The sequence below is a fragment of the Hyposmocoma kahamanoa genome, unplaced genomic scaffold (assembly GCF_003589595.1).
Source record: "Hyposmocoma kahamanoa isolate Upper Pololo Valley unplaced genomic scaffold, ASM358959v1 114, whole genome shotgun sequence".
Classification (NCBI taxonomy): Eukaryota; Metazoa; Arthropoda; class Insecta; order Lepidoptera; family Cosmopterigidae; genus Hyposmocoma; species Hyposmocoma kahamanoa.
Window position 1 is genome coordinate 2,017,161 of NW_020653383.1, and position 18,442 is coordinate 2,035,602.

The 18,442-nt window shown below is 35.0% G+C and overlaps 1 protein-coding gene across 1 annotated transcript in view; it reads left to right on the forward strand.

The window, feature by feature from the left end:
- LOC113239058 (UDP-glucuronosyltransferase 2C1) overlaps positions 1–18,442 on the forward strand; it is a 100,761-nt gene that overhangs the window by 25,799 nt on the left and 56,520 nt on the right. The gene's annotated exons all lie outside the window — the stretch shown is intronic.

Genomic DNA, 18,442 nt, shown 5'->3' on the forward strand with positions numbered 1-18,442 from the left:
TGAATGACGCTCTGTATACGATTTTAACGCCCTATAAGTTCGGACATCTTAGCGCGGACCCCACGTCCATATAATTGTAAGTCAATGGTGCATACAAAGTACTTAGACACATGTGAAGGGTATTTGCCTTTCTTTTGGCTTACCTTAGCCAGAAATCAATATGGAAATCAATGCTAGTTTTATATATTACGCTTCTGAAATCCTGAGTCGTTGAATCCTATTTTGTAAAAGCATTTAGAACTTATTATTATTATTATATAGAGGCTCTTAGTAACGCGAGTAACTACTCGACAGACAATTTGCAAATTGGCAATTGCCAACCATCTCTATTTAACACACTAACTTTAAGTTATTATAAGGTCTATTATAACTACGTTCATAAATATATTATTTCAATTGGAAGCATAATAAATAGAAAACGCTTATTTATCTGCAAAATATTCTGCTTAGCATACTTTACCTAAGCAACAACGTTGCATTGTATTTATACATATTTTTTGAGTAAATATTAGGTTCTGGTAAGCAGCTCACATTTTGGATACTTATATATTTTGAGCACTGCTTTTGTTACCACCATTTGTGTTGTGTATACAGGATATATAAAAATATTTTGGGATATAAATTGTTATTTTAAGTCCAAGGTTTTCAAAGTACGTTTTGTGTATATCGACAAACCACTGGTTTTTTATTTTGCAAATTAATATTTTTTTCCTAAAGTTCCGAGCTGTCACGCAGAAGGCCCAGTTTCGATTTCCGGGCCGAGAGAAATATTTGTATGGTCTACATTTATTTCTCTCGTGAGTTTGGGTGTAATTTGTGGTTGTCTATGTGTGTGTCCATGGCACCCGCGACACAGGGTTTCCCTAGTGCGGGGCTATGTTGAGTGTGTGCGTTAATAATGTGTGCGTTAAAGTGCTCAGTTTTATTAACTCTGTCATATTCAAAACATGGCTACGCCTTTATTGTTACACCTAGTATACGTAGAGTTCGTTTTTTTCTTAAAAAACTATGCAATTAAAGCTAGTGTACCTACCGCGACATAACTTTTGCGCAAATAATTCTCACGTAAGTATTGGTGCCGGTATCGCGTATTGTTACGCTGCTGTGCTTGATTAAAAAAAGGAAAAACGATTTATTTTTCAATAAATCAACCGGACTGTTTTATTTATTCTTAATTTCACACTTATCAGCTGTTCGTAATCACCTGTCAAGTTTTGTATCTTTACGACCTTCGTTATCGGTGTTATGTAATGATTTTCGAATAACTGTCACTGGTGCAATGACCGACAAAAAGAGTACAAATAATAAGTACATATAGTGGAACAGGAGCTTACGTAATGCATATAAAGTTTTACGGATTTATGCGGAGACGTCTTTCGAACCTTGGATTTCGAGTTAATCTAGCAAAATAGCAGTAAAGCTCCTTCAGAAAGAGTTCATTCAGGTAAAGGCACCAGGTATAAGTAAGTGCTACATTGTCTATTTAATTGCCTCCGTGCCCAAATGGTTACCATGCTTGACTATTTTGCAAATTAATATTTTTTTCCTAAAGTTTCGAACTGTCACGCAGAGGTTTCAAGTTCGATTCCCGGGCCGGAAGAAATATTTGTATGGCCTACATTTATTTCTCTCGTGAGTTTGGATGTAATTTGTAGTGTCTATGTGTGTGTCCATAGCACCGGTGATACAGGGTTTCCCTAGTGCGGGGCTATGGGTGTGTGCATAATTATGTTATTATTATTTCTGCCATCAAGCACTAATGTAAACATTATTACGTTCCGGTTTTGAAGGGTAAGGCGTATGGTGAAATTACAAGCACATGTGACTTGTCAACTTATGTTTCAGGGTGACAGGCGTAGTGGCAGTGCTACCCAGATCTTTGTGATTGAAAGCTCCGAGTGGCACTGCAACTGTTATGGACAGGCGTGTCGCTTACCACCAAGCACACGGATCGTATGTCCCGTCACTTGGCACAAAAAAGAAATATAGTCTTATTTACCACGTTTTAAGTAAGTTAAATTCCCAATGCAGTATACACCAATGAGTGTTTTAAGATTATGTGTAGTTTAGATTACTAAGTTATGATTTGTTTTAACGGTGGAGAAAAAAATCACTTACACAGTCTCCTTAGCGGAGTTACCTGTGCCTAGATTGGGATGATATAGAGTGGATGATGCAAAAATAAAACAATTTTACACATAGCATAGTTTAGATAGAACTTGGTAAGCTAGATAGAACGGTTGTTTCTGTATTGAGAGGTCGACGGTTCGATTTCTTGTGGTGCTATGTATCTATGACTTTAATGACTAGGTTACGTACGTTCATGAATGTTTAGTAACAATAACTCGTTAATGATGAAGGAAAACATTGTGATGAAACCTACATGTCGAAGAAGGTTTTAGTAGAAGTAGAGCTTCTCGTGAAAGACTTGGTCCAGATAAGTACTGCCTACCTTACTTATTCCTGCCGCCAAGCAGTAATGTGAGAACTACTGCGTTCCGTTTTTGAAGGATATAGGTGCTGGTGAAATTACAGGCACATGAGACTTATCAACTTATGTCTCATGGTGACAGGCGCAGTGGCAGTGCCCCTCAGATCTTTGTGATTTAAAGCTCTGAGTGGCACTGCAACTGTTATGGACAGGCGTGTCCCTTACCACCATGCGCACGACTTATTCGTCCCGTCACTTGGTATCATAAAAAAAGTTCACAACCTTTGGAAAACGTATTAAGGACTCAACTGGCATTGGGGCAGCGTTTTGAATTATGACTAAGCGAGGAGACCCATGCCCAGTAGCGGGATGTTCACACTACACACATACACTCATAACGCACACACTCATAGCACCGCACTAGGGAAATCCTGTATCACGGGTGCCATAGACAACCATAAATTACACTCAAACGCACGAGAAGTCCCGTTTCTCCCGGTCCCGTAATCGAACTCGGGACCTCTGCGTGGCAGAATGGTAACTGTTCGCTCACGTAGGCGGTTAATTATGAATAAACTCATAAGCAGTGTGTTAATGATGAATGATTGTCAAAGTCACATTATGTTACTGAAAGCAGCCATAATTGATAAAAGTATAACATTTCTAAAATTGCTCTTACACAACCATCCGGTAACTCTATTCAAAATATAACCATAATACTTACTGAGAGCTGACTAGGCCTTACATAACAGAGCTGCCTAACCAAAATAAGCATTATAATATCTATGTTAAAACACATTTTGTAATACGCCAAGAAATAATATGACTTACTTAATGGTTTTTTACTAGAAACAATGAAGCATTACGTGAATGTTTTAAAAATCGATTTTGTATCGAAATGTAAGTGCAGACATTTCTAATTCAAGCCCCTGATGTAAGTCGTAACGAAGACCTGAAATCAAAAGACGAAGGTAATTTTTGATAGCGGAAGTGTTTTCGGAAGCGAGGCGACTGGCGAAAGTGTTCGCGCATGCGCGGTTTACAATTTTTTACTCTCACTATTATCTGCGGTCACGGTCGTGGCTCTCGCGTTGTTCTTCTAATCAACGCTTTAAACTGAAACAGTTGTATAGTTATCTCTTTCGCACTAATAGAAGATAGGATTAACGAGAGTAATTTGCATCTTGTTCAAGAATACTTTTAATTTTGTGGAATTTGTGTAGTATTTGGTGTTATAAAAGTTTTATTATGAAATCTACTAAGGTTAAAATGTGGAGACATTAATGTAATTGTGGTAGACAACCAATTAATTGGTCTCAAACTATGAGTACTAAAGCAGTGGAATTCACTCTAAGCTACTACCCAAATCAGAATCAATCGTGAAAAGTTTTTTTCCCAAATTGGTCTTACCCGGAATCGAACCCAGAACTTTGACTTTGACTCAAAGTTAAAGTCAAAGTCATATAAATAAAATTTATGCCATAGGTAAAATTTTCACATGAGCAAGAAAGTCTAGGGATTGCTCTTTTCAAATAAACTTAAATGCTATAGAATAAATATACATTTTGAATAATATTTATGTGGAATCTAGACTCACGTAGTCTACAATTTTGTACCATGACTTTTCAATTAAAATACTTTTAATGTAATTTTTAAACTTAGGAAATGGTAATCTTAATATATGCTCCGGAATTTTTTGTAAAAACGTATACAGTTCTCCATAAAAGAATCGTTTTCCATGAGTTTGGACTTAGTTCTAAGGTTGTCCAGAGACCACAGTACAAACTGCACAAAAAATTAAAGGCGGGAGCTTGGCAACAGGTGTTGCATAGGGAGGACCAAGAACCTAAGGACTTAAGGACCATGGATCTAACGACCAAGGACCTAAGAATTAGCTGTCTGGTGGTCAGGTGACAAAAATAATCAAATTTCAGGATCGCATGATACCGTAGAGGATGTTGTCGCAAAGTGTTGAATAAAAGTTTTGTGAAAATCTAGATATTTACGTTAATGTTATGCAAGTAAGACTGTCTCTCATGTATCCGGTTGACTACATTAGATCATTTGTAAGTTAATGAGGTAGCGACTAAGTGCAAGATTTTTGTCTGTGCGTGTGTAAACATACCTGACGGTCGTTTTTTTTGTTGAACACGGTTTCGGAGTACACATTTTATTTGTTGCTATTTGGCGCAAATATGAAACCCCTTAAAATACCATCATAAGACGCCTTTACCTGATGATTGACATAATTTAACTTAAAGTATAAATCACTGTCCTATTTCGGAAATTGAAACTGACATAACTAGTTAACTATATTCAAATATTACTGAATTTGTCCTAAAGTTAAGCCGAGACATAGATCCGGGGGATTATAGCCGGGATTATAGTTATACTACTTGTATATTGTTTATTTTTATTCTGTTTTTCTTAATTATATTTTGCGTACATTAGTGATTTCATAAATAGTTTTTTTTGCTTTTATTAAGAGCCCTTATGCCAAAAAAGCTTTGACGTTGGTTCCACCCACACTCCCCGCTACCCGCACCTATCATTTGCCGCCCGCTACCCGTACGTCGCAGCGCAAACCGATCAAAAGTAATTTTCGCGCGCTTATCGTCGACCCGTAAACATTGAATACATAGAGCCATATTCGACTACTTAAAATTTTTATTACACTTCTTTATTCAAATAAACGTATTACGTATTTAAATATCTAATCCTAATTCTAAAGTACAATTTGAATAAATTGAGTTAATACACCGCTAAATTTTAAATTTATTTATTTACTTGTTTGCAAATTTTACAGCTTTTAAATTTGGTTTACAATTCTGAATAATGTACTTACATAGCCAATTACAAAGTTTGTCAGATTAAAATTTATTTTTTTACGTTATATAAAAACTAGTTCGATGCTAGCTTCGTTCTGGTTCGACTTAAAATATTGTTTATCAAAGAACAATGTAACAAATTGAAATATATATTGATAACATATTATAACTGAATTCCGTTGTATTAATAGATTTAGACATTAATTTTTAATTACTATATCTTTTAAATGAAGCGACTTACAATATAATAAACAAATGGACTATTGTAGAGTATGTGCATTTGTGTGTCTACATATGTGAAGGTGTATGTGTATATGTGTGAATGTGTGTGTATCTATGTAAATATCTGACAAATTTCTGCAAGTTTTCATTTTTTTGATAGTCTTTAGTTTTTTTTTAAATTTTCTAGGGAAGCCAAACGACAAGGCTGAAATAACTCATTTCGTTGTCGTTTTCAATTAAAATACAAATTGATAGAACCCGTGCAAAAAATGGCAACCTATTAGCATATTAAAATAGACTAGGTTCAATGTAAACATTGAAGAAAAGGAAGAGAAAATATGTTCTACAATTTACTCTAGTACAATTTAACAAGTAGTAATTCTTCAATTTAAAATCTTTAATTTGCCAAGAGAATATGAAAGTGTCCATGCATATGGACAAATTCATATATTAAAGGTGATAATTTACCATTAATGCAACGTTTCATATGCTTAGGAGGTAGTTTTTTAGAGAATCGTTTTCCCTTGTCACTCTGATAATAAGTTTTTCGCTGAACAATATCACCAACCTTAAAGTCATACTTTTTACGACGAAGATTATAAGGACCACAATTCAATTTCTATCATGCGACTTTATTAAAGAACTTTGTATATGATCGAAATTTTCTCTAAGTTTACGGGTAATTTCCGCATATTCGTCTCTGGGCGCAAAAAATCTTCGGATTGGTCGATATCAAGATTGTGGGAACCACAAGCTACCAATTCTCTCCAGACGTGATGTTACTAACAGCAATATAGAGAGCAAATTGATTTTTTTGGGATATTCAGATCCCAAAATCTGTGACTGTGACCCTCGTCTATGAACGTGGAGACAGCTGCCATGATGGTTTTGTTATAGCGCTCAACAAAGTTTACCTATGGAGTATTTGTGCGTAAAATATACATTAGGGCTTTTGTATCTCTAGTATTTGTGTTTAAAAATGTCTTAGATGTTCTACTAATTCCCATATTCTTACGAATTGTAAACAACCACATGAAATAGTATGCTTTAAATATGGAAAGAAAAGCATACGGACTCCAGTGTCTAGTTTGTAATAAAAAAATCTAACCATAAAAGTAAATAAGTCAAAGTCAAAGTCAAAGATTATTTAATCCATAGGTAAAATAAATTTACACTTGAAATCGTCACATTTAAGCTACTGCTCGTTCACTACGCTGGCCTCCCTGAGAAGAACGAGCAAGAAACTCTAGGGATTGCTCTTTTCAAATAAACTTAAAAGCTACGGAATACACTTTGAATCAAATTTGTGTGGATTCTGGAGCCATGTCGTCTTTCCATACATCTTTATCTAACACGTAGTCTTCAATTTTGTAATATGATTTTTCGATCAAAATATTTTTAATGTAGTTTTTAAACTTAGGAAATGATAAACTTAATATATGCTCCGGAATCTTATTGTAAAAACGTATACAGTTCCCCATAAAAGAGTTGTTTGCCTTGGTTAAACGAAATTGTGGTACCATGAGTTTGGACTTAGCTCTAAGGTTAATATTATGGATATCTTCTTTCTTATTGAAATTATGTATAGTTTTACGAGCATATAAAATATTTGAGTAAATGTACTGTGATGCCACAGTCATGATACCAGTCTCCTTAAACTTTTCTCTGAGAGAAACCCGAGAGCCTAGACGGTACACAGAACGAATCGCTCGTTTTTGCAATACAAATATGGCTTGAATATCTGCCGCTTTACCCCACATGAGAATCCCGTAGGACATTATACTATGGAAGTAACTAAAGTAAACTAGTCTAGCAATACTAACATCGGTAAGCTCACGTATTCTGCGGACTGCGTATGCAGCGGAGCTTAACCTGCTGGCCAGGGAAGATATATGTGGAAACCATTGAAGTTTACTATCTAAGGTCACTCCCAAGAAGACTGCTTTATTAACAAAGTCTAACTTTTCTCCGTTTATTTCTATGCTTGGACTAGTCGATTTTACGTTAGGTAATTCAAATTTAACACATTTTGTCTCCTTGGCATTAAGCAATAAATTGTTAGCATTAAACCAATAAACTACCTTAGAGAGGGTATCATTAATGTGGTCATAGTTAATGTCATGTCTGTCTGTTTTAAAAATCAAGGATGTGTCATCAGCAAACAACACTATTTCGCAATGGTCCTTAACAAAGAATGGCAGATCATTAATATAAATCAGAAATAAGAAAGGCCCAACTATTGAGCCCTGTGGAATGCCCATTTTTACCGGAGAACCCAATATATAATAATTTGGATTGGAGAACCGGTAACACTCTTTGCACCAGATTTTCGGAACATTCCAAAAAATCAGACTGGAACGTATGACTTCATTTAATAACTAACTTCTCAACTAGACATTCAGCGTCGTATTCTAGAACTCTACTCAATGCTTAAGTCGAGTATGATTTCAAGCACTGGAAATACGACCCTAATGGCAAGGACTTGAGTATGATTTCTAGTGCTTTGAATCATACTCAAGTCCTGACTTGAGTATTGAGTAGAGTTCTGGAATACAACCCTCAAGGTCTTAAATCTTGGGAATTGATCCATATTTGAAGTTTGAGTGAAAACCGCTACAATGTCAATCCCTTACTAATGGAATATTTACACAACTAGATTCGAATTATTTGGAAATAAAGTATCACTTTGCGTGATTATAATTTCATAAACCATATCACAAAGGCGCTCTTTTTAGTTTTAACCAAAATTCTATTGTCTATGTTACTCGCTACTGATTCATTATAGTTCTGTACACAGAACTATAATGAATCTGTCGATTTTCTGCATCAGCAAAATTTCATTATATCCAAAACTTCTTGGATTCGTTTCTGGACAGATATTTTCTTTGTCTTTGTCACCCTGACCTGTGATTATAAGTCCTAAAAACCATAATGCTTATTATTTATAATATAAAACGACGAAGCTAGGAACATAATGAAAATAATGTAATTATTGAAAATGCATAACAAATACATACACTTGGTAAATTCTCAAAGGCCGATCCAGATTGACCTCATACTGTGCCAATTAAAAAAACACACTGTAGGGGTATATTGCCCCCTTACTCCTCTTATTTTTGAAATCAAGTGTTTCACGTGCAAGCTGGAAAATTAAGCAAGACTCAAATTGTCGGCTTCAATCCGGACACGTTCCATTAAGAGGGAGCAGAGGAAAAATTACTAACCTTCGATTTGATTTTAGAGCCGGTAAATCCACTTTAAAGTTAAAAATAAAATGTTGTATGAGTAACTACATGACATATTCAAGCATACACATTAATCAGAAACATAAAACAATAAAGTTGTCTCGATAGATAAAAATCACGAAATGACCTCTAATTTTCAGATTTTTTCCATTTATTCTCGAAAAAATGAATTCGTACAATATTTTATTTTTAACTTTAAAGTGGATTTACCCCCCTAAAATCAAATCGAAGATTAAGAATTTTTCCTGTGCTCCCTCTTAAACTCTTTATGCTCAATTCTAAACGTTGAAATTTTTTAAGGGAATCCGGATATTTATCGTCGTACAACAATGTCTGTGATTTAGCCGCAAATTTTCTTACAATGGATAAAAGTATAATTATTTTTTAAGGAAGGCTGCAAAGTTGTTGTTTGACGCGAGTGCTTGTATTGAAACTTGAGTAAGCGGAGGAAGCTAAGATTGAATATAAGATTGATTCAAAAATAGATATCTGAGTGTAGCGTGGGTTTCATGGCACGAAACGCAAAACAACTTTGCTGCCGAGCGAAACACACAATTTTTCACCTCACCACAGCGAGGAAAATGGTAGATGAAAGAAAAACAATTGAATTATAAAACATCAGTTTTTTGAATCAAAAGAAAAAGTTCGCACCGAAACAATCAACTCATCAATTTTTGGTCTTGCTTGTACTTATAATTTTGTGTGATTAAGTGATTATTGAAATTATTTGAGTTCTTCGACAAATCAAAATAATTTAATAAACACAATTAGTTATCATTGATAATTTAATGTCAACAATAATAAGAATAACGGATTTATATTATATTAAGTAATGTACGACACATCGCGTAGTTGAACGTGTCATTATCTTTTTTATCTACACACGTATCATAAACTCTCTATAATGTGTTCAAAAACCGCAAATTACGACCAGGAAGGTATTCTGTTTTGTTAGAACAAATTTCTTATCTGTGAAAATGTTATTATTGCTTCATAACATCGAATTCGATGTTATTATTATATTTAAATTTCGAACATCTCTGAATAACAACACAATTTGATTAGACCTCAATTCTAATATCAGTCGAGATGAAGTTTTATTCAAAATGAAATGTCAATAGCAAACAATTTTGACAATTTCACACGTTACTTGATATCGAAGGATATGATAGTTGGGGCCGATTCTAGTTTGTCTATAAATTAAAAATAAAAACTACGGTTGTGTGATAAGCGTGAGAAAAGTTTTTATTTGCCGCCAATTCGGCGGTCGTAACATACGGTTCCTGAACACATCACAGAGAGCCTATAATATGTGAGATGTTTTTATGAAACCCTCACTTTTATTTTGATGCCTTTCATTATGTAAAAGTCACTTAAACCACTATTTTTCATCGAAACAAAAAGTTAGGTGCTCCACAGTCCATCCTCAAGTTCGAATTTCAAAAACCTTTTCCACGAGAAAGAAAGCCTTTCCGAGCGAGTGAGGTAAAAAATATATTACTTATTAAAGTTTGTGAAAACAATCGATTAGATAATTTTCGTTTTCCAAAGCAATGCCCTTTCGACGCATGGAAGAGTGGAAACAAAAGTGAAATAAGTCAACCGTGTCAAAGCGTCAAAGGCTAATGATTAACGATCCGCGATTCCAAAGACAAATGCCTGAGGAAATCTATTGTTTGCAATGTGAACGAGAATTTTCAAAGTAAACAGTACTAAGAACTTTATTTCATCATTCAGCCATACGACGCCAATAGGCCTCCCCCAACGATCTCCACGACGATCGGTCCTGCGCTGCCCGCATCCATCGACTTTATTTACAATGCGTAAATCATATTCATGATGGATACCATATAGATTTTTTTTTTATAATACCAAGTAAGTAAGTTATCAAAACGGCTCGGCTCTGCAGTGTACGCGATTAAAAAAATAAGGAAACTTTCAGACGTCGAAACCGCTAGATTGGTTTACTTCAGCTACTTTCACAGTCTAATGACATACGGCATTTTGCTTTGGGGTAATGCCGCCGATATCAATAGAATCTTTGTCCTGCAGAAACGTGCAGTTAGGGCAATTTACAATCTGGGCCCCAAAGTATCTTTGAGAGATAAGTTTAAGGAAATTAACATTCTTACACTAGCCTCACAGTACATTTATGAAAATGTAATTTATGTTAAAAGGAATAGTAATTTATTTATGAAAAATAGTGACAGACATAACATTAATACGAGGAATAGAAATAAACTAGCTTTTCTTGATAGTCGTCTTCACAAAGTCAAAAAATCATTTAAGGGGCAATGTATACGCTTCTATAACAAGATTCCGGTTGATATACAAAATTTGCCTTTCACGAGGTTTAAAACTATAGTGAAACAAAAACGTTATACTAAAGGTTATTATACAACTTCTGCGTACTTGGATGACAAAAATCCGTGGTAGTAACCCGTTTAGCTCATGGAGGTAGTCTCGATCTCTAATGTTTCAAATAAAAAAAAAATATTGTAAATGTTATTTACAAAGAGCAACCCCTAGAGTTTCTTGCTCATTCTTCTCAGGGGAATCTGCCTTACGAATGAGCGGTAGAGTTTAACTATTGTGTAATAATGCTTACTTATGAAATAAAGATTATTTTGAATTTGAATTTCAATTTGAAGTGACGGGATGAGCAAGTCGTGCGCCTGGTGATAGGCGACACGCTTATCTCTAACAGTTGCAGTGCCACTCCGGGTTCTAAATCGCAAAGATCTTAAGGGCACTGCCACTGCGCCCGTCACCTTGAGACATAAGTTGACAAGTCCCATGTGCCTGTAATTTCACTCTTAATCTCTCAAACAGCTCTTTCCCTTCCAAATCAGAAGCAGTAATGTTTACATTACTGCTTGTCGGCAATACCTTAGCTCGAATTCAAATTTTTCCCGTACTTATACGGTTCATTTTGCTTGCGTCGAGCAGAAGGGACACTGGCTTTATTTCAGAATTTATTTTTTTACAAACGACATTAAAACCTTTTCAAAAATGTTTATCGTATAGTATACGTGTTCTATTTAGTTCAGTTGATATAAAAAAATTCATTGGTACCTATATCTAAAGTAACTATTGAATTATTGAATACTAATAGCTGTTTTCTCGTAAAATTTAGAGGTAAGTTTGTGTTTTTTTTCTATCGTGAAAATTTTTAGGTATCGTGTTTTCACCCGGTATAATAATCAGTGTATATCGTCCACTTTACTATATATTTTTTTCCAAAGTCAACTTTTACTGTTATGCGGAATCAACCAAAGCCATTTGAGGCACTATGACTCTTATTAGAAATAGGTAAGGTGGCAGTACTTCCTTGGACGAACTCTTTCACAAGCTATCCTGTTAGTATTGTATGCCATTGTTAAATTTAAAATTAATATACCTATATCGTATCTAATAAACGTGTACCCAGTATTAAATTCTTCATGTCTCATATTTTAATTCTTTTTTATTCATGTCTATCTTTTTCTTTCTTCCTTGGTTGTCATTTTAGTAATTATATATATTGTAAGGACTCGTTTGCGCGCAGCCACTCCACAAACCATCATACACTCACTACGCATGCGCACCGCGGCGTGCGCCAGCGACAGATCTCCGCCTACGTTCAGTTCGCGCGTCCGCGACCCAGCGTTTGTACGTGTTGTATAGAGTTCCGCCTGCCGCGCTCCGACCGCGCGGCTTTTGATGTTAACATACTATAATATGTAGGCCTCACGAATAAACTAAGTGTGTATTCTATTGTCGGTGTTTAATTGTGATTCGTTATATTCCCAACAATATGTAGTTGTATGTATTGTATTCTGTTTATCTTGCCCTATCAAATGAGCATTTATAACATCTACTGCTAGTTGTTATGTTAAAAATTTTCTTGTTATCCCAAAATTGCCATGAATATATTGTTATTTAGCAAAAAGGTTGCCTGTTTTATCCTATTTTTTGTATTTAACTTTTTTTTTGTACTATTGTTTAGTATTTGCATAACCTGTTTTCACCCATCTGTCTTGTAATTTTTATTCCATGAAAAATCAGATTTTCTTTGCCTTTTGATGACGAATTTTATGTATTCCGCCTAGTGTTTCTATGAAAGTTGTTGTTTTTATGAAAGGAATCATAATGAAACTTAACAAAAGCAATAAAACTTATCATTTCAATCTATGTTCACAATAAAGTTAACCCCAGACATAAAACCAACCTAAAACTAGTGATAAATGCTATTTTTATGAAATAGAACGTAATAACTCTACAGTTGTCCATGCTCCATAGATCACCCATTGGTAATTAACTTTCATCTTTTAATCACCTATTTCCTATTGTTTTCTCCTTCATGTTGCTTTTGTGAGGTTATTAACTACCAAAATTATTATTGAAGTGATATTAGAAATATCATATTCATATTCAAAGAGTTGCCATAAATTAAAGACTCAGAAGACAGGGTGTTATATAAGGGTTTTAGGCACCCTGCGTTGTGGTTTCAATTCCATCTATTAATATAAATTCAGGTATTAAATTCGAATATCGGTATCTTATTTCACAGTGTCGTTTCTGGAATATTCGATTAAGCGTACATTTTTAGATTCTATTTTTGAAATTTTACTATAATCGGATATTCCCATTACAGATAAACTTATTTCATTATAAACTACGATAATATTAAAATGAATGCCTATGAGTTGCTAGCCTTTAAGAGCCTTTTGAAGAATGTCATAGTGCAATAATGGAAACACTAAATCTGTAATCTTTGACGACATGTCCAGAGTTCTAATTTTTTATAGTATACTGCGCTTCAAAATACAAATCGTTGACGTTGGTCAAAAAGTCGCTAGCCTGAAATGGAACAAGCATGTCAAGTGAGCTGTGTGCAAAGACCACCACGGAGTGGATCCCACTCAACGTAAGACGGAGAAGTAGAAGACCCAGAAGGAGATAGCGCGAAATCTTGGCCTATAGCTATGCTATATAGCTATAGCTATAGATATGTGTTATAGCTTTAGTGAAAAGAAAGGAAACCTCGGTCCACATAATTTAGTTATAAGTAGAAACGAAAAAGCCCAAATTTAGATTTAACAGTAAATCGCGTGAGTTTGAGTATTAAATGATGGAGATTTATGAACATGTCCTCTCTTTTTGAGAATTTTGATGGGAGTGAGAGAACGAACCAACGTAAGAATAGACAATTCGAGATTATAAAAGTAAGTGGCTAGGAACCGGGAAAGAGAGTGATATCAACGTGAGATGACGATGAAGATCAGCATCGTCACAAGCGGTGTGCAGGAAGGAAAGGCCTTTGCCCTGCAATGGGATAGTAACGGCTTAAAAATGAAAAAAGAAAAAACTCTACGAACTACTGTGGTTCGATTTTAAAGAAAATTGCGGATACTTGTACATATTACACTTACTTTAAGGTTGTATGTGTGATGTGTGTGTAATAATTATTCTAAATTCATGTGATTATTCACAGTTATTATAATTTTTACTTCGCTTTTGTTATTACAGCTTTTGTTTTATTAGTAAATCAAAGGCAGAGATGGGCAGTAGGTTAAAACTAAAACAATCCGCCCAGGTTTTAACACAAAACGCCGGGGCTTAGTCTATTTCTACTCAAGATCGTGGGCAGAAACATTACACGCGTAATAGTATAATGTAGAATTTGATGTGATTCCTTAATAATTTCGATGTAGAAAATCTTTTTTAGACGAAAAAGAGACAACTCCACACAATACCCACCTTGTCATCCTGTGGACTCTCATTTACTGCTAGGCATGCACTTTACGATTCGATTTTTATGAAAATCGATTCAAGTGTGTACGATAACGAGCTTTTGTATCGATTAATTTCATTGCGCGTTTCAAGCAAATCGATTCAGTAGAAAAGCAAAATATGTAAGCAAGTAATAAACATTTTGTAATAATATCGTTACATTTGAATAAAACTCAGTTTACATATATTTAGATGTAAATAGATTTTGCCGTCAATTTAGGGAATTAATGGGTTTTAACCCGAGTAAAACCGGCGTCAACAAAGCGCCGAGTTAATGAAACCCGGGCACTTACTTGCCCATCTCTGCTCAAAGGTATTATTGTTTAGTTTATTATTTTAGGTATTAGTTTAGTGTATGAGGAGTTTTCATCTCTATGTAAATACTCGTATTCGCGATTTAGGGAGTGACCGCACCTATCGACACGAATATTATTAAGCCGGCCAGAAAATACTGCGTTAATGTTGTACCTACTTATTAACAAGTGTAATGTATTATTTGCTCTTATGTGCGAAAAAGATGTTGTGCGCTTCGCCTTAGCGGTCCGAGCGGCAACGAAACGCACAGTGTAGTTTCCTCTTTTATTGCATGCATCAAAAGTACTTCCTGGACTCTTTTTTTGTTTTTTAATTTTAGTGAAGCGACGTGCTCTTTAGCTTCGATATTTATCGAGCAAACAGATAACGTAATGAATATTATTCAAGTTAATAAATTTTGTTACCTGTCTTTATTATAATATCAAGTAACGGGACGAACAAGTCGTACGCCTAATGGTAAGTTGACAAGTCCCATGTGCCTGTAATTTCACCAGCACCCTTACCCTTCATAACCTGCTACTTAAAAATGTCTAATAAATTATAATGAAATTAAATAAATTATAAATAATTATAATACATTTTATTGTTTATTATAATGAATCGTCGGATTCTTCTCCATATGAACGGGAATCATCACTTGAATCTTCATTAATATTAATTATTAGTTCTTGAGTACACATATTGTCAAACGCTACATCACGATTCAGACGATATCTTCTAACTTGAACCCGCTCACATTCATGATTAAAACTTCTTCATAAACAAAATCGATTGTTATAAAAATCGAATCAGAAATGTATTAGGACATGTAATTGATTACAATTCGAGCTGTCAAAAGTTAAATAAATGGTTGGACGGAGTACGTGAGGTGCACTATAAGTTTCCGGAATGAATAAGAAAAAATACTATAAATGGTCAGAAATGAATTGATTGTTTCTCAAAATATTCACCGTTAGCGTTACTACACTTTTTAATACGAATGAACCAATTTTTAATTTATGCCAACATCAACAAAAAAACATTTACAACAAAAAAAAAACATTTATGCCACTCCTCTGTGACAATCTCTGAAACACCCTTTGAATACACAGACAACCTCTTCAAGTGATGAAAATCGTTGACCGCGTAACTGGTTTTTAATTTTTGGAAATAAATAAAAGTCTCAAGATGCAGGTCGGGACTGTACGCGGGATGGCTCATAAGGTCAACGTTGTTCAAAAATTCATTTGTCTGTCTGGCCGTGTGAGAACTGGCACTATCGTGGTGCAAGATGATACGGCGTTTACAGTTATATTTACGGAGTTTGTCAATAACTTCGGGCAAACAAATGTTCGTGTACCAATCACTATTCACGGTACAACTATCTCCAAAGCAACAGTAGCCACGTGTCCAGTTTTATTAAAAAAAAAGAAGCATTGGATGAGTGCTTAGAGGCACTTTGCACGCGCGCCACTTTGGTTGTTATTTTGGTATCGTAACTATAAATCCATGTTTCGTCACCTGTTACTATGTCCCACACCAAATTTGACGCCCCTTCGTTGAAACTGGTAAGCATGGCATTGCACCAAATGACGCGATCCGTTTTTTCAGCCTCAGTCAAATTGTGTGGGATCCACTGAGAGCACAGTTTTTTCACACCCAAATATTTGTATAGTAAGTATTGATTGGATTTGACTCATGCCTATGCCTAAAGATGCCCGAATCTCATGGCATGTCACATGCCTGTCTGTTTTGATCAGACGGCGCACAGCATCGATGTTTTTGTTGTTCTCAGCAGTGGACGGGCGACCATTACGAAATTCGTCACTGAGATTCACACGACCACGTTTGAATTCTGCAAACCAGCTATAAATAGTCGTCTTGCATGGTGCTTCATCGTCAAAAGCAGCTTGATACCGAGCGGAGCTCCGCTGAGCTGTTGAAATACACTTGAAAGCCGTAGAAAATCATAATACGAAAATTTTCACGAGTTAAATCCACGGTGATATAGACTACTAATTTCTAAAATGACATGTCAGTTTGTTTCATCTGACAATGAATGTCAGATGAAACAAACTGTATTCTACAGCCAAAGAGTTCCATTTTCAAATGTTGTAATTACTTTTTAAATATTGTTTATGTAAGGGGCCAGTTCCGGAAACTTATAGTGTGCCCTATGCATAATAAGTGTGATAAGTTGACGGATTCGTACCTGTGTTTCTTAGTTAAATTGGCGCAAATCAACGCACAATATTATACCCATTTGTACTATGTTTCCGTAGAAATTGTTATAAAAGCAGCTTTAGTAAAACATCAAAAAGGTAATATAACCTTTTCCCTTTGATCACAAAGCGTATTGCAAAACCACATTTAGCCATTGAAATATTCAGAAGCATTTCTTTCCAATCTCTAAGGATTCAACCTGCCTAATTTTTTTATGTAAAGGAAAGAAAAATTAAAACTGAACTTTCATTAAAGTAAAAGAAACGTAGTAAAAAAAAAGAAAAATGTGCTTGTAAGAAACGAATTAAACAATTCACAACTTGTAATATTTTAGAAGTTTTGAAATATGCACTGGTTTTGAAAAAAAATCACGTAATTAAACTTTTGTGTCTATTCACGTTACTTCAAAATCGAATTTCTACGCATTTACAAAGCACGGTTCAAGAAGTGTTTAATAAATGACTTACAGATTTGACCCTAACGTACAAATATGGACCAATAAATCAAGAGGATTGCTAATCTCCATCCTCCAGATTGTAACTCTGAAAAAGGTCAAAATTCCGTCTTACATCTAGATGGCGCTGATCAATTGCCAAAAAAAGTAGTTTATATTATGTAAATGGTTGTGGATTTTAATTAATTCCTCTTTAATATGTAATATAAGAAGCCGATTTTTCTCCTTGCATTTCAAATATTGATCATGAGCTTAAATTGTTCTCTAAATATTCAAAAATATGCGTGTCAATACCCATGTATTGACACGCATATTTTTGAATGTTATGTGTAACTTATACTGCCCCATGGCAGTGTGAGTTACAAACTAATTTAATAAACGCTTTCTAATATGGGTAGAAAGGTTCACAAACCTTAAAAAAAGGTGTAAAGTCCCCAACCCGCATTGCGTGGCCAGGGAGGCGGACTATGACTTGGAGATCTACTCTGAACCTAATCGTGTCTTTGAGATAAACATCCAACATGTCCTAAAAGAACAACGGTTTATAATTCGGTTTCCGGTGTAATGAAAATTCGAACAAACGTTATTTCGGAAAAAAATCGATATTTTTTTCCGAAATCCGTTTGTGATAGGTTACCCCGTCGTATATCCGTCCGTAATAATTACTGTGAAATAGGTAATAAATACTCGACCAAGCCAAAAGGCAATATCAAGTATTAAGCTTTGGAGCCGCCAGACCCAAAGTAGATGACGATCAGGAGCTCGACGACTCGTAAAATCAAAGACGATTTTAGTTAACTGTGTTATAATAGGTGACTGGTTAGTTACAGGAGTAGTGCTGTTAAATCGATACAGTGATAGTTTCTGAAGGGGTACAGTTTTAAAAGTGAACGGTCCTTTTGACCCTTTTAGTTACGTACAAAATTCGTTACAAATGTGGTAGGGATGAAAAAGACATATGTGGTGTTAC